Source organism: Bos taurus, chromosome 9, assembly GCF_002263795.3.
Source record: "Bos taurus isolate L1 Dominette 01449 registration number 42190680 breed Hereford chromosome 9, ARS-UCD2.0, whole genome shotgun sequence".
Lineage (NCBI taxonomy): Eukaryota > Metazoa > Chordata > Mammalia > Artiodactyla > Bovidae > Bos > Bos taurus.
Genome location: NC_037336.1, coordinates 56,623,723 through 56,647,444, shown reverse-complemented (window position 1 = coordinate 56,647,444; position 23,722 = coordinate 56,623,723). Strand labels below are relative to the sequence as shown.

Genomic DNA, 23,722 nt, shown 5'->3' with positions numbered 1-23,722 from the left:
ACAGGCAGTTGAGGAGAAAGATTAAATAGAAAACAGGGGTTAACAACATTATGAAGGAAGCATGAAAAGCTAGGGCAAGTGTGCTCATTTAGGCAATCAGTAGATCATTGTTGGGCTTTAAAAATAAAATTTCAAGGAACTAAAGCTGTACTGTATATTTTTTCTTCTATTTTTATTGGAATACAATTGCTTTACAATGTTGCATTAGTTTCTGTTGTACAACATTGTGAATCAGCCCTGTGTATACATATATCCCATCCTTTTTAAGCCTTCCTCCCATCCCTCCATTCCACATATCTAGGTCATCACAGAGCATCGAGCTGAGTTTCTTGTGTTATAGAGCTGCTTCCCACTAGCTATCTATTTTACTCATGGTAATGTATATGTGTCAGTGTTACTCTCTCAATTCATCCTCCCTCTCCTCCCCCCAATTTGTCCACAAGTCCATTCTCTACATCTTAGTATAACTCTATTCCTGCCCTGCAAATAGGTTCAACAGTAACATTTTTCTATTAATAGATTCCATATATATGTGGTAATATACAATTTGTTTTTCTGACTTACTTCAATCTGATAGGGTCAAGGTTCATCCATATCACTTAAAGTAACTCAATTTCATTCCCTTTTTATGGCTGAGTAATAGTCCATCACTGGAGAAGGCAATGGCACCCCACTCCAGTACTCTTGCCTGGAAAATCCCATGGACAGAAGAGCCTGGTAGGCTGCAGTCCATGGGGTTGCTAACAGTCGGACATGACTGAGCGACTTCACTTTGACTTTAAAGTTGCACGCATTGGAGAAAGAAATGGCAACCCACTCCAGTATTCTTGCCTGGAGAATCCCAAGGATGGGGGAGCCTGGTGGGCTGCCATCTATGGGGTCTCACAGAGTCAGACACGACTAAAGCGACTTAGCAAGCAAGCAAGCAATATTCCATCACACACACACACACACCCCATATCTTCTTTATCCATTCATCTGTTGATGGACATCTGGCTGCTGTCCTAACTATTGTAAATAGTGCTGCAGCGAACATTGGAGTCCATGTGTTTTTTTGAATTATGGTTTTATCAGGGTATATGCACAGTAGTGGGATTGCTGGGTCATATGATAGTTCTCTGTTTAGTGTGTTTTTTTTTTTATGCTTTATACTTAGTTGTGTTGATTTTTTCACAATGATCTTGTGTATGGTACAATTTTATAACAAGATTATTTTAAGAAAATAAACATATCACTTAAATATGCTATTCAAGTTTACACTTCTAATATGTAGAGACAGGGCTTGAACTTAGACACTCTGAACACAAAACTTTAATTCTTAATACATATCATTCATGATATTTTTTCCTCAATTTCTTAATGAATATTGGCATCATGGATAAACTGAGACACAGCTCAGCACTCACTCTTTAGTGAAGGACTCCTATACTAGGTCTAATATACAAATGTTTTTGAAAAGCTTTCTATCATTTTCTCAGTCAGTGGCAGAGTAAATGAGATTGTAAAATTTGGCAAAGGTGTTACATCAATACTGCTCTTTCTTTATGGGGCATCCATCATTTTACCATGGAGTATGGAAAATTAAGATTTTCTAACACATACATGATATTGGGGAAAATATGACACAAGGGAAATTGTTCACCCTCCTAATGAATGAAGGATGTTCAAATGGAAAAAAAATAGAGAGGCAGCAAGGAAAAAGGGTAAGAATGTTGCAGATAAGCACAGGTGTGTCAGATGCACCTACAGTAAGAGGCACTATAGAGGAGTGAGTGTGAATGTAAGAAGACTCAACGGCTTGGTGAGAACAGAGTCATGGGGGCACCACAGTTCATAGGATTGAAATATGGAACTATGTTCTGAGGAAAGGAACATGAAGAGAATGTATAAATGGGAAACCCATGGTTGGTGACATTGAGAAATAAGACAGTGTGAGCCTCATAGTCTAGGAAAACCCCAACACGATGGGGAGAAACACTCAGGGAGAGGCTTAAAATCACAGGACCTGAGAAGGAAGACTCAAAGGCATTATATACAGAATCATGTTTTAACCCTATGACCCAATAGCCATTTTTAGGTTGATATCTGGAATAAACATTGTGACAATTTCCACAATTTCTATTTTTAGGTTTATATCCTGAAAAACCAATTGGATAATTTCCATTTCCTCAATTTCCAAATACTGATGGTACTATCATGGTATTTTCACATTTTTCACCACATACCCCCAGGATCCAGGCACTTTTCTTTGACACGTCTACCTCCCAGTAATGTCTCCCTGATGTGATAACTGGGGAGCCCAGGACACCAAAAGTTTCATAATTATAATTCAAGTATGCATTATAGCCTTGGTCACTGGATGCATATCTAACTTGTGTCTGATCCGGAGAAATGACAACATTTGCACACTTGGGAGAATTCAGGGTCACCTGAACCCAGTAGCGTTGCACATCTGTCAGCTCATTAAACACATGCAGTATCTCTCTCAGATCAGGAGCTCGAAACACTCTCCTCTGTTCCTTGGGGAAAGATTTTGGCTTCTTCAGAGCCAAGGTTTCACTCCTTTTCATGATAACATTCACATCCTGCAGCAGCTCCACTGTTGATCCCTGCAAATGGCGCTCCACATCTGAGATGAGATTGCTCACCAATAGCTTCTCTTGGACCAGATCATTCTTAGATCCTGCCAGCTCTTTGAGAATAACTCCCAACTCATCCTTCAGTTTTCTCAGTTCCTTAATCTCCTCATTGTCCAGGATTTGTCTTAGTTGTGTAAACTTTCCCTGGACATTTTGTATCTCATTTTGTATTTGAATCTTCCAAGTAGACATCTCTTCTCTGACTTTAATTTCCAACTCCTCAGCTTCCTGTTTTTTCCCCTTCAGCCTCTGCAGACATGATTGGAGCTTTTTCTGGTACTCTGGCACAATCTCTTCCATGAGGAATGTGTTGTGACCTCGGTGCTCCTGAGATCACTCGCAAAGCCAACAAATGACCTTCCCATCCTGCTCACAGAAGAGGTGGAGTTTCTCTCCATGGTGAGCACAGAGATTTCTCTCTTGCTCCACCTCTGGGCTCACCTTAACCTCTCAGAGTCTCTGCACTATATTGGCCACATGCCTGTTAGGCCGCAGGTTCCCAGGCTTAAGGAAACTCCATACTGTTCTTTGTATCAGTTCAGTTCAGTCACTCAGACATGTCTGATTCTTTGCAACCCCATGAATTGCAGCATGCCAGGCCTCCCTGTCCATCACCAACTCCCAGAGTTCACTCAAACCCATGTCCATCGAGTAAGTGATGCCATCCAGCCATCTCATCATCTGTCGTCCCCTTCTCCTCCTGCCCCCAATCCCTCCCAGCATCAGAGTCTTCTCCAATGAGTCAACTCTTCACATAAGGTGGCCAAAGTACTGGCCATGATAAGTACTGGAGCTTCAGCTTTAGCATCATTCCTTCCAAAGAAATCCCAAGACTGATCTCCTTTAGGATGGACTGGTTGGATCTCCTTGCAGTCCAAGGGACTCTTTCAAGAGTCTTCTCTAACACCACAGTTCAAAAGCATCAATTCTTTGGCACTCAGCTTTTTTCACAGTCCAACTCTCACATCCATACATGACTACTGAAAAAACCATAGCCTTGACTAGAAGGACCTTTGTTGGCAAAGTAATGTTTTCATATGCTTTTCAATATGCTATCTCGGTTGGTCATAACTTTCCTTCCAAGGAGTAAGCGTCTTTTAATTTCATGGCTGCAGTCACCATTTGCAGTGATTTTGGAGCCCAAAAAAATAAAGTCTGACACTGTTTCCAGTGTTTCCCTATCTGCTTTTCAATATGCTATCTAGGTTGGTCATAACTTTTCTTCCAAGGAACGAGCGTCTTTTAATTTCATGGCTGCAGTCACCATTTGCAGTGATTTTGGAGCCCCCAAAATAAAGTCTGACACTGTTTCCAGTGTTTCCCTATCTATTTCCCATGAAGTGATGGGACCAGATGCCATGATCTTCGTCTTCTGAATGTTGAGTTTTAAGCCAACTTTTTCACTCTCCTCTTTCACCTTCATCAAGAGGCTTTTTAGTTCCTCTTCACTTTCTGCCATAAGGGTGGTGTCATCTGCATATCAATAATCTGAGGTTATTGATATTTCTCCCAGCAATCTTGATTCCAGCTTGTGCTTCTTCCAGCCCAGCGTTTCTCATGATGTACTCCGCATAGAAGTTAAATAAGCAGGGTGACAATATACAGCCTTGACGTACTCCTTTTCATATTTGGAACCAGTCTGTTGTTCCATGTCCAGTTCTAACTGTTGCTTCCTGACCAGCATACAGGTTTCTCAAGAGGCAGGTTCTCTTGAAGAGTTTTCCACAGTTTATTGTGATCCACACAGTCAAAGGCTTTGGCATAGTCAATAAAGCAGAAATAGATGTTTTTCTGGAACTCTCTTCCTTTTTCCATGATCCATGGGCTGTATCAATTTACCTTCCCAACAGCAGAATAAAAGGGTTCCCTTTTCACCAATCCTCTCCTGTATTGTTTGTAGATTTTTTTTTGTGTGGATGGCCATTCTGGTCAGTGTGAGTTGATACCTTTGTAGTTTTGATTTTGATTTCTCTAATAGTGATGTTGAGCATCTTCTCATGTGCTTCTTGGCCATCTGCATGTTTTCTTTGGAGAGATATCTGTTCAGGCCTTACACCCATTTTTTTGATTGGATTGTTTGTTTTTTGGTATTAAAGTCCATAAGCTATTTGTATATTTTTGAGATTAACATTTGTTGCTTCATTTGAAAATATTTTCTCCCATTTGAGGATTGTCTTTTCATCTTGTTTGTGGTTTCCTTTGCTGTGCAAACTGGAGAAGGAAATGGCAATCCACTCCAGTACTATTGCCTGGAAAACCCCATGGAAAGAGGAGCCTGGTAGGCTAGAGTCCATGGGGTCGCAAAGAGTCAGACACGACTGAGTGACTTCACTTACTTACTTACTTTGCTGTGCAAAAGCTCCTAAGTTTAATTAGGTCCCAATTGTTTATTTTGCTTTTATTTTCATTATTTTAGGAAGTGGGTCAAAAAGATCTTGCTGTGATTTATGTCAAAGAGTGCTTTTCCTATGTTTTCCTCTAACAGTCTTATATTGTCCAGTCTCCTATTTAGGTCTTTCATCAATTTCAAGTTTATTTTTGTGTATCGTGTTAGGTCGTGTTCTAATTTCATTCTTTTACATGTAGCTGTCCAGTTTTCCCAGCACCACTTGTTGAAGAAGCTGTCTTTGCTTCATTTTATATTCTTACCTCCTTTGTCATAGTTTATGTGACCATATGTGCATAGGTTTATTTCTGGGCTTTCTATCCTGTACCATTCGTCTATATTTCTTTCTCTGTTCCAGGACCATACTATTTTGATTACTGTGGCTTTGTAGTATAGTCTGAAGTCCTTCTTCACAGAATTGAAACAAGAAAAACTTCCATTTTGTATAGAAATACAAAAGAAACTGAATAGCCAAAATAATCTTGAGAAAGAAAAACTCCAGCTCCGTTTTTCTTTCTCAAGATTATTTTGGCTATTCAGTTTCTTTTGTATTTCTATAGAAAATGGAAGTTTTTCTTGTTTCAATTCTGTGAAGAATGCCATTGGTAATTTGATAGGAATTGCATTGAATTTGTAGATTGCTTTAGGAAGTATACTCATTTTCATCATGTTGATTCTTCCAATCCAAGAACATGGTATTTTTCCACATGTTTGTGTTCACTTTGGTTCCTTATATCAGTGTTTTATAGTTTTCTGAGTATAGATATTTTGCTTTCTAAGCTAGATTTATTCCTAGGTAAACTTTTAAGGAGTAGTGTGAGTAGAAAGAAAATGAAAGCATTCTTGGGGTATCTGATTTAAATAAACACAGTTTGAGCTTGGTGAGTTATGTAAGGATAGTTTTTTAGCTCACTATGTTTCAGACATATGACTATGTCTGAAGAAGTTAAAGATGAAATAATTAATGAAGTATACAAAAAATATTTCCTGAGAACTAGGAGGTAATGGAATTAATAACTCAACAGTAAACTTTCCTTGAAAAAGGAGAAGTGGATGACAAGTAAGGGATGGTGAAAGATATTTGAATTATTTTGAGGTGTTGTAACAGGTGGACATGGAAACTATTAGTAAGAGTATATTGATATCTTCATTAGGACACAGGCCCCACTACATAATTTGAGTGTCCAGTGCACAAAAGGGGGCCTATGGTTCAAAGTTAAAAATTTCATCATGGGAACAACAGAACTCAAAGCCAAATACGAGTCTTTCTGAGTTAAAATACTCCAAATTATTTTTAATTAAAGAAAACAAGATTTGGGGAGGGAACCTAAAATATAATACAAAGAGTATAAATTAACTTAATAGTGTTACAAATGAATAACAAATTTATTGAAGGGATGGAAAGAAAAAAAAGAATATAAGGAACTTGCAAAACAATATTTTGATTAATCTAAAAACAGACAAAAACAACTTTACATAACTAGCATTTCTACTAGGAAAATGAGTTGATAATTGAGAGATTGTATCTTTAACTGAGCAAATAAGAAAACAGTGTGGGTAGTAAGTGTCAGGTTTCTTATTGTGGAGAAAAGGAGTTAGAATTAAGGAAAGGAGACTAGAAGTTGTTGAAGTAGAATTAGAAATATAAATTCGAGTTTAATATACTTAGGTGAACAAATAGGATATACACACATATGGAGATAAATATGTGTGTATAATATATATGTATTTTCTAGCTCTGTCTACTGAAAGGGTCTGGAAACAAAACGAAGTAGCAATTGACATGCTTTTTGGTTTCTGAATGGTAGTTTACAACCAATGGAACCAGAACTCTCAGGAAAAATGGCAGATTCCAGAAAATGGAAAGTACATTAAAGTAAAGGAACATCTTATGGTGGTATAAAGTAAGGAAGTGCTCAAAAGATTATTGGAACATGCACCAGTGGCCAAATATCTGGTACAATTAGAGCAAGAAAATAAGTGACAATAGTAATGGATTATAAAACATAAAAAAAAAAATCCATGAGTTCATAATGAATGTACCTATATATGCATGTATACATATATCCATATATATATATGAATAAATAAATGAGAGAAAAATGACAATTCAAATTAATTGTAGAAGAAATTATGGAAAAAGAAAATTGAAATTTGTTGAAGACTGTAGGTATAACTATTTGGGGCAAGAATTATCAATGGGTGCTAAAGGTAGTGGGTGAAAGTATGATGGAAATGGGGTATTGACATAATCTCAAGTATGTTCCCATCAGATAATTATAAGAACAAAAGGGGAAATGATTACTTTTTAATGGAAAGGCCTAGCAGATCTTTGGAGAAGGCAATGGCACCCCACTCCAGGACTCTTGCCTGGAAAATCCCATGGAAGGCGGAGCCTGGTAGGCTGCAGTCCATGGGGTCGCTAAGAGTCGGACACGATTGACTTCACTTTCACTTTTCCCTTTCACGCATTGGAGAAGGAAATGGCAGCCCACTCCAGTATTCTTGCCTAGAGAATCCCAGGGACGGGGGAGAGTGGTGGTCTCCCGTCTATGGGGTCGCAGAGTCGGACACGACTGAAGTGACTTAGCAGCAGCAGCAGCAGCAGCAGATCTTACTTGAGTGAAAAAGGTTAATTTGCCAGCAATGAACTATATCAATAACTTGAGCTTCCTGATAAGATACACCAAAGACAAAACATCACTTCTGTGATATACTTCCCCAAATATATAATCTGACCATCAGTTTAGTTCAGTCGCTCAGTCGTGTCCGACTCTTTGCGACCCCATGAATCGCAGCACGCCAGGCCTCCCTGTCCATCACCAACTCCCGGAGTTCACTCAGACTCATGTCCATCGAGTCAGTGATGCCATCCAGCCATTTCATCCTCCGTCATCCCCTTCTTCTCCTGCCCCCAATCCCTCCCAGCATCAGAGTCTTTTCCAATGAGTCAACTCTTCGCATGAGGTGGCCAAAGTACTGGAGTTTCAGCTTTAGCATCATTCCTACCAAAGAAATCCCAGGGCTGATCTCCATCAGACAACCTTAAATCATGAGATTTCTGTGAGATAACTTACTGATATTGTTCAAAAGATTCAAGATCACAGCAGATAAAAACAAGGAATTGTCCCAGATAAAGTGGTCTAAAGAAACATGACATATAAATGCAATATGTGGTCCTGATTGGGTTCTGGACAAGAAAAAGGATATTAGTGGGATGACTGAAGAAATTTCAATGATGTCTCTAGATTTTGACAAGTGTTGTCTCAAGGTTAATTTCCTAGTTTTGATTATTTTATTGTGTAATGGTGTTAACATTTGGAGAATATGGATACAACATTTTTGTATTAATTTCAAAATGTTTTTTATAAATCTGGAATTATTTTAAAATGAAAAGTCTAAACAGATAAATAACTGATCAATGGCATAGGATATGTTTTATCCATAATGCTTGATAACAGAAAAAAGTAGACTATAAATGAATATATTCATCCCACTGTGTGACTATTTTTAATGAGATTATATAATATACATTGGGAAGAATGTACATGAAAATATTGAGAGAAATGGGAAGTTGAGTTTTTTCTTTCCCTTCTTTTATTTTTTTTTCTTTCTCTCCCTCTCTTTCCTTCACCTATCCTTCCCATCCTCTCTCCTTCCCTTCTCCTTCCTTCCATTCCCTCTTCCTTCCTTTATTTCTATTTCTTTCTTTCTTTTTTTTTGCTTTTCTATGCTTTCCAAACTTTCCATAATTAGCATATATTGCTTTTGTAATCAAGAAAATATAGTACAATACTTATAAAATACACAAATTAAAGCATGTTCCATGGGAAATGCTAAAACCTTTTTATTTTAGTATCTGAGGATAAGTATTTCAAAATAATTTCATTTATATGTGGTTATTGTTTTCTATCCTATTTCTTTTATCTTAATAAAGCCATAGGTAGCTGTAATGAATTCTTGGACCAACACCAGTTAAAGATGGCCCAGTGTCGAGACTTTCCTCTAATTTCTTTTCATAGACTATCTTAATGATCTCTGCCTCTCTTCTCATGGTATTTCTAAAATGATTACATTCAACTGGGACAGCACACACTCATAATTACAATATAATAAGGAATACTTTTTGGTTTTGAAAAAAAATCCTGCAAGTATTATCTCTCTGTGTCAACTATAGGTATTTATAACATTAAAATATTAATATATACTTAAATGAATGATAAGTTTCTATTGATTTTGCTCTTCTAGGACTCATGGTTCTTATAGTGTGGTTGCTATACATTTCAAGTAAAATTCTTGAAAGTGTAATGTTTCATTAAAGCCCAGAACAAAACCAGTTTATCTAATTTCAAATCCCAACTCCTAATCTCAATGTTTATGTGACCATGAACAAGTTACTTAACATGTCTGTGCCTTAGTTTCTCACATGCAAGATGAAATAAAAATATAACCTATTTTTAAGGTCATTTTAAAAGGAGATGAATGATTAAAAGTCACTTAAAATAGTCCCTGGCATATGGTAAATACAAAGTAGGTGTGAGCTATTTTTCTTTTCTATTATACAAACTGAGATCCTGCTCAAAGGTGACCTCCAAATAATAGAGCAGTCTTATCTTTACATCAACTAAAATATCTTTGCTGTGGTTTTTACCTATCTTTCTACATTAGAATTAACCAAATTTTTAGAATATCTTCATTATGAAACTATCTTGACATATATAACAAATCTTACCTTTAAAAATGAAGTGCTTGATATTAATTTAGAACTTAGAGTTAAAAAAAGAGTTTTCCATATATTATCTGATTTCAGTTTAAGCTTCACACTTTGTTACACCCTAAATAATAGAGTCCCTAGCTTGTAGGTGTGCTAATTACCTGAAAGAGTTCTGTTCATTCAAACTCCAAGTTGCAGTTAATTAACTTAATTAATTTTTCATCATAATTTGATCCCTAAAGCCCCATTTTGGTTGTAATTTCTTGTAGTGTTCTGAGTGAACCAATGAAGCACACAAAAAACAGCATAATATTCCAGCTGTGACTTTTATCCTTGTATAACAGGAGACAACCAAACAAAATTTATAGCTCAAAGATAATAAGTTACATAAAAGTAGAAAAAATGATGGAGAAATGGAGCTGGCTGATGTTGAACATAGGTAAAGAGGAAGGGGCATCCCAGGGAAAGGGGAGAAGATAGAAGAAATCAATAAATAAGGAAGAGGTAAGACAACAGAAAATATATGGATAGGAATCTTAAAAAAAAAAAAAAAATTGTGAGAGTAGGAAGGAACCATTCTCAGTCAACAGAGCCAAAAAATAAGGGAAGAACATGGGGTCCCAAGATTTAGTTCACGTGAAAAGAAAGGGAAAAGGCAATATTCCTTTTAAATATATGTGGAAATGCTAGATTAAAACAGCTAAATAGCTAAGCTAAAATAATAAAGTGAATCCATACCCACTTGAACTGTTACAAAACCAGTACAAAAGTGATAGGTCAGGGTTGATAGCCAAGTGGTTGAGAGATTGGGGTTCTAGAAGGTCCTATAAGGGCTGGAGAAGTGGACTCTGAATCTCATGAAGATTTACCAGGGTTTGCAGTATGACCTCAGGGCTGCGCAAGGTAAGCACTTACAGAAAATTCAGCACTCCTCACTCCAACCCCTTTTCTTGGAAAAAAGTACAGGGATTTTTGTGTTTTGCTTTTAAGAGAAAATGTCACTTAAGGGGAATTTGGAATTCCAGGCATTTCTTACATGTAGGTATGGAGAGAAAATGCACATATTTTGCATGGTTGAGAACCTCATAGCAAAAATTCCAGGTGAAAGTTGGTCCAGGATCACTGAAGTCCTTGAAATTCCCTCAATTAAACAATCCAAAAATACTTCCAAAATAACATTTTTATGACAACTTCAGGGTCTCATATTGAAAACAACAAATAAATAAATAGAATTTCAACTAAATATAGCAAATAAAGTAACATGAGAATTGGCACATAGTATGAAGAGAATAATGACCTAACTAGAAATATTGTAAGATTAAAAATTATTAAAATGATAAAAGAAGCAATAAAACCATAAGAAAACAAGAGTAAGAATAAAGTGACCTGAATTTAAAGCCTCCAAATCCTGGGATTGGTCAAGTTCACCAATAAGTAGTTGAAAATCTGGTGTTGAATTGCTTTGAGCTTGAATTTTTTCATGGAACTACTGATATGTTTATCTCATGATGTTTGCATAAAGATTGTATAAGGAAATGCATGTAAAGTCCCTAGAAAATTATAAGTAGTCAGTAAATATCAGTATTTATCTCCCATTTATGACAGAAAAAGATGTTGAAACATGGTCCACTGTTTATTTGTAGTTCTGAGTACCAAGATCTATTTAGTGTACATTAAATTTTGAAACATGATTTCCTACTTAGTAGCATTGTAAAAAATTAGTGTGGAATAGGGCATTTATCAAGATACACAGTTAATGTGATAACAGTAACATGCCAATTTTCCATCCATATATGTAATATCTTCCTCAGAGATGTGTAAAATATAGTCCAAATACTTCTCTCAAGCATGACTTTCTCTAGAGGATAGAGCATGGGGATAGCACCAACTATTTTTTCAGATAAGGCTTAAAATCATTTTTGCCAAGTTTTAAATACATCTTTTTTGGATATTGATTAGAATTTCATTATATTTACAGATAATTTTTAGAAATGGAAATCTTTTCATCCAGAAATTTGGTGTGTTTCTTTTATTTGCCTTTAAAAATACTTTATTCCTTTGCAAAGCTTTGTGATACCTTTCATAAACATTTCTTAATAAATTAATTCCTATATATTTTAGACCTTGGTTGCTATAGTGACTCACATCTTACATACTATTAGGTATCCATGGAAACTTTTTATTTCTTTATATTTTATGTCTAACATATATACCATTTTTCAAGTATTTTTAATTTTTCCCTTTGCTTTTTTTAGGTAAATAGATAGTGACATATTCTAGATGCCTTCCTTTACAAATTAGTTCTACTATTATTTATCACACTGACAAGAAATTTCAAATAGTATGGCCTGGTAAGTGAAAAGCATAGAACTTATTGTCCTGTACATGTTGAATTCGGTTTTCTAAAGATGATAGTTTGTTTGGCTTCTTGGTGTCACATAATATATTAAAGAATTTTATTAACAAAATTTCTAATTGGAACCACCCTTTTCTTACTATATATATACACACACAAATAAAAATTGATTATGAAAACTAAGTCTTTTAATAATCTTCCGAAAAACATGTCCTTGTATTTTGGACAACTTCGAAAGATCATACCATAGTTTATTTTCACATGTTACATGTTACTTTGTTGGGTCTAAGTACCAAGACTAAATTCATGGGCCTGAGAATATGTTTCTTTACAGTTTTAAGTAATGCAGCTGTAAAACTGTACTGTAAGTTGTGAAGGCAAGGATATTTCCTGTGGTAAACAACTCAGAAGCTTAGAGAGATATTCATTGGTTAGGTAAGTTACAACATAAACACAAAACATCAGTGTTACTAAAATAATTTTCTTCTGATGAATCAGTGCCTTTCTATTTAAACAAATTTGGATGTTTACCAAAGTAAAAATGCTCAATTGTCTTCTCCTGTCACTAATAGCCCTTGGTGGAAAATTCTGTTTTAAAAATATAAAATTTTGCTTTATGTATTTTGAGACTGATGTTTGTCAGAATCTTAGGGCTTCCCTGATGACTCAGACAGTAAAGATTCTGCCCGCAATATAGGAGACCTGTGTTCGATCCCTGGGTTAGGAAGAGCCTCTGGAGAAGGGAATGGCAACCCACTCCAGTATTCTTGCCTGGAGAATTCCATGGACAGAAGAGCCTGGCAGGCTACAGTCCATGGGGTTGCAAAGAGTCGGACATGGCTGAGTGGCTTTCGCTTTCACTTAGGTTCTTAGAATACTTTGAATTCTGATGATCTCCTTCAGTCATTAATTTTATGTCATTTCATAAATAGACAGTATTATTTTGTCATCGTTGATATTATTATTATTTGTTAACAGGCAATGCTTTTGTAAAATTGTTTTCTTGCTTTCCAATGCCCTTGACCTAACTTACCTGCCTTCCTTTTAGTTTTGTGTACTTTTTTTAGATATAGTATCGATCTTTGAATAATGCAAGGGTCAAGCTGAAACTCCACTCCACTCAGTTTAAACTCCACTCAATTGAAAATCCAAGTATAACTTATAATAGGCCCTCTATACACAGGGCTACTGCTTATTTGTGGTTCCTTCATATCTGTGGTTTCCAATCCACAGGTTCAACCACCTACAGATGGTGTAGGACTGTTGTTTTTATTGTTGAAATAATCCTCCTATAAGTGGACCCACACCGTTCAAACCTATGTCATTCAAGAGCCATCTGTATCTCTTTTATAACTTGTAAAAGGTAATATCCTTCCATCTCTCTGAGGATATCTTTATTTCCCTTTTGGTCTTATGAAAATTTATGTAGGTGTATAGTGCTAAGTTCAACATGTTGAAGATATGTCTTCAGCCTTTATTGTTGATAAAAATTTCTGCTCTCAACCTAATTCTTCTTTGCATGCAGTTCTTGTTTTTATTCTTAGGAAATTTTAAACAAATGTTTGAATTTTAATTTATTTTTATTTATCCATTACATGTTTTTTTCTGTTTGGTTAATACAAAGGTTTGTTGTGGAAATTCTCAAGCAATATACACTTTCATTATTTTTCTCTTAGTTCTATTGAGATATTATTGAAATTATGTAATTTCTAATTATGTACAAAATTATGTAATATGAGATATTATTGAAATTATGTAATTAGTATATATAATGTGATGATTTGATACATAGGTATATTGCAAAATGACTTTAAATTAGCTAATACCTACATCCCATTACAATATTACCATTTTAACTTTCAAGTGTATGATACACTACTGTTAACTATAGTCACTATCTTATATTCTATCTCCAGAACTTACTTCTTATGAGTTCAGTAACTCAGTCATGTCTGACTCTTTGCAATCCCATGGACTGCAGCATGCCAGGCTTCCATATCTATCACCAACTCCTGGAGCTTGCTCAAACTCATGTCCATCGAGTTAATGATACCATCCAACCATCTCATCCTGTCATCCCCTTCTCCTCCTGCATTCAGTCTTTACCAGCATCAGGGTCTTTTCCAAGGAGTCTGCTCTTCCCATCAGGTGGCCAAAGTATTGGAGTTTCAGCTTCAGCATCATCAATCCTTCCAATGAGTATTCGGTACTGATTTCCTTTAGGATGGACTGGTTGAATCTCCTTGCAGTCCAAGGGACTCTCAAGAGCCTTCTCCAGCACCACAGTTCAAAAGCATCAATTCTTTGGCACTCAGCTTTCTTTATACTACACCTCTCACATCCATACATGACTACTGGAAAAACCATAGCTTTGACTAGACGGACCTTTGTCAGCAAAGTAATGTATCTGCATTTTAATATGCTGTCTATGTTGGCCATAGCTTTTCTTCCAAGGAACAAGCATCTTTTAATTTCATGGCTGCAGTCACCATCTGCAGTGATTTTGGAGCACCAAAAAATAAAGTGTGTCACTGTTTCCATTGTTTCCCCATCTATTTGCCATGAAGTGATGGGACCAGATGTCATTATCTCATTTTTTTAATGTTGAATTTTAAGCCAGTTTTTTCACTCTCTTCTTTAAATTTCATCAAAAGGCCCTTTAGTTCTTCTTTACTTTCTGCCATAAGGGTGGTGTCATTTGCATATACTTATCTTATAGCTGGAAGTTTGCACCCTTTGACCAACATTCCCCTACCCCTTAGCTCCTGGCAACTCCACTCTCTTTCTATGAGTTTAGGTTTTTAGATTCCATATATAAATAAGAATAAACACATTTGTCTTTGTATGATTTATTTCACTTGGCTTATGCCCTCAAAGTCCAACTGTATTGTCACAAAAGGTAGGATTTCCTTTTTTCTTGTAATTAATGATTATATTCAATTCTTTAATCCATTTTGTGTTAATTTTTGTGTAATAAAATGAGTTGAGTTTTATCCTTTTTCCTGTGAATATACAGTTTTAACACTATTTGTTGAAGAGACTATGCTTTTCCCATTGAGTATTCTTGTCTCTCTTATCAAATATTCATTCACTTCACATGCTTGTATTTACTTCTGAGCTCTTGATTCTGATTTTTTGGTCTTTGCATCTATTTTTATGCCAGTTCCATACTATGATTACTTTTGGTGTCTGACTTAAAAAGATCATACAGATTTTAGTATTGTTTTCTCCTTCTGTAAAAAATGTCATTGGAATCTTGATAGGGATTGCATTGAATGTATAAATGGCTTTGTGAATGGACATTTTAACAATATTAATTATTTCAATTCATAAAACATAGGATATCTACTTACATGTGACTTCTTCCATTTCATTGAACCAAGTCTTTTAATTTTCTGCATACAGATTTTTCACCTTTGTTTTTGTGCTGATCCCAGTCTATTGAACGTATTGATCTTGGCTAGAAATACCAGAGTGTGGTTCTTACTTGGGCCTGAGGCAAGTTTCTCATAGACTTATCCCCTTTTGGAACCATTGTTGTGGCTGGACTGGCACTGTAGGTCTTATGATTGCAAGATGCCTTCAGTAATTACCATGAAGAGACTATGAAACAACAGAGCTTATTACTCACAGCTCTTGGAGGGTACATGGCACACCAGGGGTCACATAGGGAGGCCTCAGGTGGAATGAGGAGAGGTGGGGGGGTGGGCACGCAGGCCTGGTAGCTCTGCTTCTATTGCAGTCAGTAGTGGGGACCTATGATTTTGTGGGTTCACTTTTTATTGGTGAATTTAAAGCATAAGATGAGGAATTAACGTGCAAGAAGAGAAAATCCACCAGCCACTAGTCAATTATCTAAGTGAATCAAAGATCTCTAAAACAAACTTTGGTGCTATAGGGGCGTGGGGCAAAGCCTAGCTCTTTATCTAGTCATGGGACCCTCGATGTGTTTAGTAGCTGTATTTGAACTGGATTTCTTAATCACAGCTTAAGTTAGGCATTTGCATTATGATAAAAACAAAAAAACACTCAGGTACTTACAATGCAAGCTCCTTGGTTAAAGTATTTTATTATTTGTGATTCTATATTAAACGATTATTTTAATTATCAGGTAGTTAGTTGTTAGTGCATAGAAACAGCTGATTTTCTATGTTGATGTTTGTATCCTACAACCTTTCTCAATTCACTTTTTAGTGTCAGTAATGTTTTGATGTCATCTTTAGGACTTTCTATGTGTAAGATCATGTCGCCTGAAAACAGAGACACTTTTACTTATTCGTCTCTAATTTGGATGCCTCTTATTTAATTTGTTCTTACCTAATTTCTCTGACTAGGAATTTTAGTATTATGTTGAATAGGAGTGGTAAAATGAGCACCTTTGACTTGTTCCTCATCTTAGTAGGAAAGTTTTAACATTTCACTACTGAGTGTGATGTTAACTGTGTGCTTATTATATATGATCTTTATTATGTTGAGGCATGTTCCTCCTATACCCACTTAGGTGAGAGTTTTTGTCATAAAAATTTGTTGCTTTTGCTGCATCCCATAAGTTTTGATATTTTGTATTTTCACTTTCATATGTTTTCAAATAATTTTATTTCCTTTTTGATTTCTTCTTTGACTCATCGGTTTTTCAGGAGTGGTGGTCTAATTTCCACACATTTGTCATTTTTTCAGTTTTCCTCCTGTTACTGATCTCTAGTTTCACACCATTGTAGTTGGAAAGATACTTGGTGTGATTTCAATCTTGCATTTGCTATGGCTTATTTTATCTCTAAACATACACTCTATCCTGGAGAAACTCCAGGTGCACTTGAGAAAAATATGTATTCTGCTGATGTTTGGTGGATTCTTTTATACATGTCTATCAAGTCCACTTGGTCTAAGGTGTAGTTCAAGTCCAATGTTTCATTACTGATTTTCTGTCCGGGTGATCTCCCCATAGTTTATGTGAGGTATTGAGGTCCCCTACTATTATTGTATTGTCTGTTTCTCCCTTTGCATGTCAGTGTTTGTTTAATATATTTAGGTGCTCCGATACTGGATGCATATATAAGTATAATTAGTATATCCTCTTGGTGAACTGACCACTTTATCATTATATGATGGCGTTATCTGTCTCTTGTTAAAGTTTTTGATTTAAATTCACTTTGTCTAATATAAGTGTAGCAATTTACTGTCTTTGGGGTTCTATTTACTTGGAATATCATTTTCCATCCCTTCATTTTGAGCCTATGTGTGTCCTTAAAGTTAAAATGAGACTCTTCTAGATAACATAACATTGGGTCTTATTTTTTAATCCATTCAGCCATTTCTCTCTCTTGATTGGAGAAGTTAGTTCATTTACATTTAAGGTAATTTTGATAGGCATGGATTTACTATTGCCATTTAGTTATTTTGTAGCTGTTTTATAACTTGTTTATTCCTTTTTCTGTTGCTCTCTTACTTTGTGATTTATGATTCTTTAATAGTGCTGTGCTAAGTTGCTTCAGTCATGTCTGACTCTTTGTGACCCTGTGGACTGTAGCCTGCCAGGGTCCTCTGTCCATGGGATTTCCTAGGCAAGAATACTGGAGTGGGTTGCCATTTCCTTCTCCAGGGGATCTTCCTGACCGTGTCTCTTAAGTCCCCTGCATTGGCAAGTTGGTTCTCTACCACTAGCGCCATGTTATGTATTCATTCTTTTCGTCTATTAATTATCTTCAGTAGGCTTTTGCTTTGTGTGCCATGCGGCTCACAGGAAAAAAAAATTATAATGATCAATTTTAAGTTGATAATAACTCTAAACACATAGAAATGTTCTACATTTTTTTCCTCTCAGATATTCTGTTTTTGATTTCACTTTTCCTCTATATATACTGTATATCCATTTACAAATTATTGTTCTGTAGTTATTTTTGTCTTTAAACTTCATACTCAAATTATAAGGGATTTACCCTCTACCTCTTTTTTGATTTTATTCAATATTATTGTGTGTCTTGGAGTTAGATTGTTTTGAGTGGAAATTTTGTGGTGACTTATTACCTTCATGAAATCGGATATTGAAATCTGTCCCCAGATTTGGGAACTTTTTAGCCATTTTTTCTTTAAGTTTTCTGCTCCTTTCTTTGTCAGTTCTCCTTCTGAGACTTAGATTGTTTCTTTTAATGATATCCCCAAATTCACTCTTTCATTCTTTTTTCTTCTTATTCCTTCGTGTGATTTCAAATGACCTGTATTTTAGTTTTTTTCAGACAATTCATAGATTTTTATTTCCTTAGGATTTATCATGGAAGCTTTATGGTTTCCTTTGGCAATGTCCTGTTTCCTTCATTAGCAGTGATCCTTGTGGCCTTGTGTTTGTGTCTTTCCATTTGAGAGGCACGTCTCCTAGTCTTTACAGACGCTTCAGTAGGCAAAGCCCTCCATGTTCAATCTGTCCAGAGCTTCTGAGTGGGCCAGCTGATGGAGTCCATGGATGAATTTGCTGCTCAGAGTCTTTGGGCAGGCACAGCTAGTGCCTGGATATGCAGTCGCAGACCTAGATATTGATTCTATAGGAGTCAACCAATACTGAGATGAACTGGCAGCCAGGTTTTGTAGGACCCAGTCTGGAAGCTGGGGTTTTTGAGATCATTCTCCTAGCAGGATGAGGTAGAGTCTGTGGCTCCAAGAGTCAGCTTATAACCTGGGGTCTCAGATGCTGACCTGGGCCTAGCCTGGCACCGTGAGCCTGGGTCAGTCAGCTGGTCTAGAGTCTAGGTCTGTGGATACTGGCCTGCAACTGGTATGGGTCAAAAGTCTGGTTCTATCGTAGCTGGCCTGGCATAGGACTTAGCTGGGAGCCTGTATTCACAGGTGCCCACTTGGAGCCTGGTGCCATGAAAGTTGCCATGGGACTCAGCTGGCACCAAGGTAAGCTAAGAGCCTAGCTTCAAAGAAGTCCACTGAAAGCCTAGAGCCATAGGAGGCACCCTGGGTCATAGAAGCCAAAAGCACTGGGGTGGGAGCCTAGGAACTAGAGTCCACTGACAGCGTGGTGTCATGGGAGCCACCTGGGGCCTCAGGAACTGCCCATGTCTTCAGGAGCTGACAGGAGTAGGGGTGAGCTAGGGGCCTGGATTTTGGGGAGCCTATGGGGACCCTGGTGCTGTATATGCTGCCTGAGACTTCAGGAGCCACTGAGGCCACTGGAATTGGCAGATGCCAGAGTAAGTGAGGGGCCTGAGTTAGTAGAAGCATACAAAGAGAGACCTAAGGTCCAGGGATTAGTCTGGAATTGGGTTAAGTCTGTTCTGGACTCCATGGTAAAGTCGAGTACTTGCCTCACTCTCCATTTCCCACAGGGAGCATATCTTTGTCCACACCAGGCTGCCCAGGCTTGGGGAAAGGATGATGGAGGTAATGTGAATATATGCTTCTTAACCTTTCTCATTTCATCTTTTCTTATTTTTGTGCTTTACCCAAGTGCTATAATCCCTTACCTTGAATTTTTCACTCATATGAAGATATTTTTGAATGCACATAGTTAACAAAGTTGATGTTTTTGTTGGGGTAGAGCTAGAAATTCCTATGCTGTTATAGGAAATTCTCTTGACACTTTTTTCCTAGAGTTATCACTAATTCAGTAAATATGTACATATTTATTGAGAGTTACCATGTTACCAATACTTTACTAGGTGTTATGGAACTACCAGCCTTGGATTCATGTCAGATCCTCCTTATCTCATAACATCTCTCATATTATCTGTGATAGATTATCTATCTAGCTGTCTATGCTATTTTCTGTATTATTTTACTAAATCCATTTTTTTCTAACCATTAATACTCTTTTCACTTCTGTATGCTATTTTATGGAAAAAATTTTTATTTCAAAATAAAATTTTTATTTATAGAAGTATAGTCTTTTTCTAACCTACTTGTTTTTCCCCATTATCCTGTAGTTTCTTCAATAAATATTATAGATAGTCCTTTATGATTATCTTTCAGATTTAATGCTGTTACTCTACTTATTAAGGATAAAAATGTAGGAATCATCATAGATTCCTTTTTGTTCACCCTGCATCTAGTTCTTGACCTCTCTCCAATATTTGTCCAAAATCTTTCCACTTTCTGCCACTTCCACTGGTACTGTGTGTGTGTGTGTGTGTGTGTGTGTGTGTGTGTGTGTGTGTGCTCAGTCATGTCCTACTCTTTGTGACTCTGTGGACTGTAGCCTGCCAGGCTCCTCTGTCCATTGGATTTTCCCAGAAAGAATACTAGAGTGGGTTGTCATTTCCTCCTCCAGGGGATCTTCCCAACCCAGGGACTGAACCCACGTCTCCTGCGTCTCCTACATTGGCAGGCAGATTCTTTACCACTGAGCCACCTGGGAAACTGTCCCAGTCTGGTATGTCACTATCATTTGTGCCTGGGTTGTTACCATAATCTCCTAACTAATCTCTACCCAAGACTTGTTCACTGACTGCTCCACCATCCTGCCCACTCCCCACCCACTCACCCAATAGCAATGTATTTGGAGCCTCAGCCAGAGTGACTGTTTCAAACTCTAAATCAGGTTATGTCACTTCTGAGTTTAAAATTTGCTCCTCATCTTTTTCAACATAAAACCCAAAGTTCTCTCCATGGCTTATTGAGTCCTATACATCTGGCTTCTACCTCTCCACTTAACTCCAGTTCTCTTTTTCCTTACTCAGATCCAGCTAGTTTGGCCTCCTTATGCTTCTTCAAACACACCAGGCATATTCTTATCTCCGAGACTAACCCTTGCTTCTGTTTCTGGTTAAGTTTCTGGATGTTCTTCCTCTGGATATTTGCATGTGTGTTGATTATCTACTGCTGCCTAGCAAATTATCCCTGAAACTTAGTGATTTAAAATTTTAAATATTAGCTCTCACAGATTCTTTGGCTCCAGAATTCGAGGGCATCTTGGCTGAGAAATTCTATCTTCCCTTCTTACAGGATATAGCAAGATGTTAGCTGGAACTGTATCCATCCGATGTATGCATGTATTTACTGGGCCTGGGAGGTTAACTTCCAAAGCGACTGCTTACATGTGTGGCAAGTTGATATTGGCTATTGGTGGGAAACATTATTTCTTCTCCATGATAGCCTCTTCATGGGCTGAGTGAGTGTCCTCATGCCATGACAGCTGGCCCTCCCTAGAGAGTGAACTAAGAAATCAAGACAGAAGCTACCATGTCTTTCACAGCTTGGCTACAGAAGTCACACAGTCTCTTGTACAACATCAAGTCTTTCTAGTGTCACTTTCTCAGTGAGGACTTCTTTGACCTCCTGCATGGTAAACTGCAACCTCACTGTCATCCTTGCTCTCTACTCCCTCTTTTTTTTTTTAAATAGATTTTTGATTACATGTGTCATCTTCCGGTAAAGCAGATGTTTAATTGCTCCTTGTGTCTGTCTCTCTTTCTCCAGTGGAACATACAGTCCATGAAGAGAAGGGCTTCATCCTCTTCATTTCTGTTTCCACTGTGCTAAGAAGACTGGCTCACAGTGAAAATTTGTTTTATTAGTTTCTGCCTTTTTTTTCTTCTTAAATTTATTTATTTATTTTAATTGGAGGGTAATTATAATAGTTTCTGCCTTTTTAATCTGCTAATATCTGCTTCACTGAGGTTTCTTATTCAGTGATTGTATTGTTCTCTGTGTAGTTGCTTCTGATTCATATTTTCCCTGTGGTTGTCTGCACTGTTGCCTTGACTTCTATAAAGGGACACTGATTAAACATACTTTCAAAATGTTTAGGATTTTGTCAGAAAACCTAACTCTTCTGACTGCTCTTCTGAGTTACACTGTTTTGAACTTTCATGTAATTTCCTATAGCCAGTGATTTTTTAAATACTAGTTTCTCCTTATAGAGAACTCTTTTGGGTCATTCTGCTCTGGTGTGAATTGGGGCCTGTCGGAGGTTGTGGGACTAAGTCTTTCAAGCTGAAATGAAGGGATAAGAATAAAGTTCCCATGTATCATAGTTTTACTTTGTCAGTTTAGACCTCCATTTCCAGAGTTATCTAGAGAGAGACCAATGTGATGGGCTTTGCAGTGGGAGCCTCTCTCCACTCAAAGACCACCTCTCTTTGTTTACCATGGCAGCTATTATTTAGCAGGGGCACTTCCCAGGATACACCATGAGCGAGTGCCACGGGATCAGATGTGTAAGGCAGACAGAAATTGGGCACTTAACTGAAATTCTGATGGAATCACAAATTACTATCTTACTGTCCTGATACCTGGTTTTTCTGCAAGTTGCTGCTAGTGAGTTCTTTTGGGATCTCTTCACTTATTTCCCAAGCAAGGTATTCATTTGCGTGCAGACAAGACGTTGTCTGTGCAGATTCTCCTTGTATAGAGAATTTCCCTGAAGTTCCTGGTGTGAGACAGTTGTTCTTCCATGTTTTCTAATGCTGGATACAGGATTTTCTCTGTATATATTGTATATGCAGATAGTCCTTTTAATATGATTTTGAGAAGGAAGTTAAATGTATGTCTCATTCATTATTTAATCAAGATATCAGCATGATACCCTTAATATCAGGTATTAAGAGAGGGTACCTCTGACCATCCAAAGAAGGTCCTTTCTTTTAATTCTGAGGCAGATCCATTTATATTTTTCCCTTGGAGCACTTAAACAATTTTAAGGTATTTAATTATTTGTTTACTTATCCTTTGCTCTCTTTTACGTTCAAAGCTCTGTATGGTTAGAAATTCTGTTTTGTCGCTATATCTCCATTGCCTAACATAGTCCCTGAAAGTCAATAGTTTTAGATGAGGCACCAGGGATATGAGTAAGGTAAACAGCCCAGTTAGTCTTTCAGGCCACAAAACTTCACAACTTTTAGCTTTAACTCTGCCCATGTTGTGGCATTCATTTCTTGAAGAGGTTGAGAGAAATATGAAAATACAAAAAGAAAAATGCCTCTAATTTGTCAGAAACAGCTAAAGGAGTGTTATTTTGCCAGTAGTAAGATTTATGAACTAAATATATGCACCATTATGAAAATATAACAAAAAACCTGATTGTATTTTCTCCAGCATCATTAAAGACACAGCAAGAGGAATTGGCATTTACTTGTACAGAAAAAAACACAAAAACTGAAGTACAACAAATAACTTCACAGTAAGATCATTAATGACAGGAAAAAGTGCCGAAGGGCATTAACGAATATTCTTTTTTACAGTATCCTCTGGAAAAAGGAGAAATACCAGTTAGGTGTTTCAGATTCAGCCTTTGTAAAGGCAAGTCACCTCTGAAAAATATTTTTAGATGAAGAGATAAACCAGAGTAAAGTATTTCAGACATATTTTTGACACAAGCTAAATGTAAGCCTAGAATAATTTGCTAAATGTCACAAAAGAGAAAAAAAATTAGTCAGAATAAATAGCTGTCTTTAAGCTTAACTGGAGTATTTTCTTGTATCTGTGCTTTAAAAAATCACCCCTGTTAGCTAACAGAACACATTAAATCAAAAGGATTTAGCATCATGGTTAATGTTCTTTATGAGCTGCATGGGCCTAGATATTACAGCACATATTTTACATATGTAATTCTGCTTTGGGACTACTTTCAAACCAATGTACAATATGCTGAATTAATAATGCTTATAAGTGTAATATATATGAAGAGAGTT

General features: G+C 36.8%; 1 pseudogene; it reads right to left on the bottom strand.

Moving 5' to 3' along the window:
- Positions 1–1,834: 1,834 nt before the first annotated feature.
- On the bottom strand, positions 1,835–18,174 carry LOC782527 (tripartite motif-containing protein 5-like; annotated as a pseudogene).
- Between the last annotated feature and the right edge of the window lie 5,548 nt (positions 18,175–23,722).